The sequence below is a fragment of the Myotis lucifugus genome, unplaced genomic scaffold, assembly GCF_000147115.1.
Source record: "Myotis lucifugus unplaced genomic scaffold, Myoluc2.0 scaffold_20, whole genome shotgun sequence".
Classification (NCBI taxonomy): domain Eukaryota; kingdom Metazoa; phylum Chordata; class Mammalia; order Chiroptera; family Vespertilionidae; genus Myotis; species Myotis lucifugus.
Window position 1 is genome coordinate 5,483,027 of NW_005871068.1, and position 1,499 is coordinate 5,484,525.

The 1,499-nt window shown below is 54.1% G+C and overlaps 1 pseudogene; it reads right to left on the minus strand.

The window, feature by feature from the left end:
* Positions 1 to 208: 208 nt before the first annotated feature.
* Positions 209 to 1,132, minus strand: LOC102441586 (annotated as a pseudogene).
* Between the last annotated feature and the right edge of the window lie 367 nt (positions 1,133 to 1,499).

A 1,499-nucleotide genomic window follows, 5' to 3' on the forward strand; every position in this document is an offset into this window, starting at 1 on the left:
TTAAATGGGATAATGATTCTCAGACTTAAAAAAATGTACCTGCTTGGAACAAATTGGAATCTTCTCTTCTCTGGGTTAAAGAGAAGTTCATATCTACTCAGTTGTGCTCTTCATATCCCCCCCACCCCCCCCCCCGGCAGATTTTACTAGGACCCAATGGGGACATTCACCCATGGGGGGTTGTGAGGTTGAAAATCAAATGTGATGGTCACTTGTGGTGGAATCGCACATTCTGGCTGTGCTGAATGAAAGGGAGCCAGGGGCCAGGTTGGCTGGTAGCTGCAAGGCCTGACTTCGCTGCTGGTTGCATCTGCACTGGAAGTGGGGGTGGGGTGGGGGGGGCGGCAAGGAGTGGAGTGGCTGGATTTGGAGCTTGGGGATGCATGGGGTGCAGGGAGGATGAGTCAGAGAAGCCAGTTTGCTGGTTAGCACGTTCCATTTGCTTTTACAAGGCCAGGGCACCCACCACCAGGCTGGACACACCCTGTCTGGGTGGGATGAAAGTGGCTGTGCATGGCTTAGGGCTGTGGCTGTGGCTGACAAGGGCTGCACTGCAGGAAATGCTGAAGGCTCTCTGAGCTGCTGAATAGGACTATAGGAGAGTTGAGTGGGTCCAGAGTGAGGTGGGAGCTGAGTAGGCCCATAGGCACTGCCTGGGCTGCGTTGGCATTGCCTGTGCTCTGGGTTCCCTGTGAAAGCTACTGGGTCCACAGAATGCCGGGTGGTAAGCACTTGGAGTGGGGACATCTGTTTGACTCCATCAGTGCCATGTGGGTGCCTGCAGGGCAAGTGAGTGCTCGAGGGCGCCCCTGCACGCTGAGGAAATGAGTTCCTGTGTGTCTGCAGCTGAGGTCAGAGTGGTCAGACCACTTTGCTCTTTTTGCCTCTTCATCTACAACTTTTTCTTCCTCATCTACAACTTTCTTCAGCTGCAAGAAAAGCAGGTGCTTCTCTTCCTGTAGGGCCCAGAGCTTCTCTTGCAACTTCTGGATTCGTTCCTTGGTCTCTGCTAATGACAGCCTCTCTTCCCTCTCTCCTGTGCTTCCTTCATCTTCTCTTTCCTCACCTTGTCCATCTCTTCTTTCTCTTGCTGTTTGTGCTCCATCTCTTGCTGTTTGTGCTCCAGCTCCATGGTGATGTGCAACGCTTGGGGCGCTCCAGGTGCTGCCTGTAGGGTCACGTGTCCAGCCCCTGCCCCCAGGCTCAGCCACCGGAGGAGGAGTCTGCAGCCTGGGGGATTCCTGCTCGTTCCGAGCCAGGCCTGGGCCTCCAGCCTGGCCTCCAGACCTTCCCTCCCAATATCCATTGATTTTTAGAGAGAGTGGAAGGGAGGGAGGGAGAGAGAGAGAGAGAGAGAGAGAGAGAGAAATAGAGAGAAACATTGATTTGATAGAGACACATGGATTGATTGCCTCCCACAGGATCCTGACCAGGACTGGGGATTGGGCCTGCAATCAAGGTATGTGCCCTTGACTGGAATCAAACCAGGGACCCTTCAG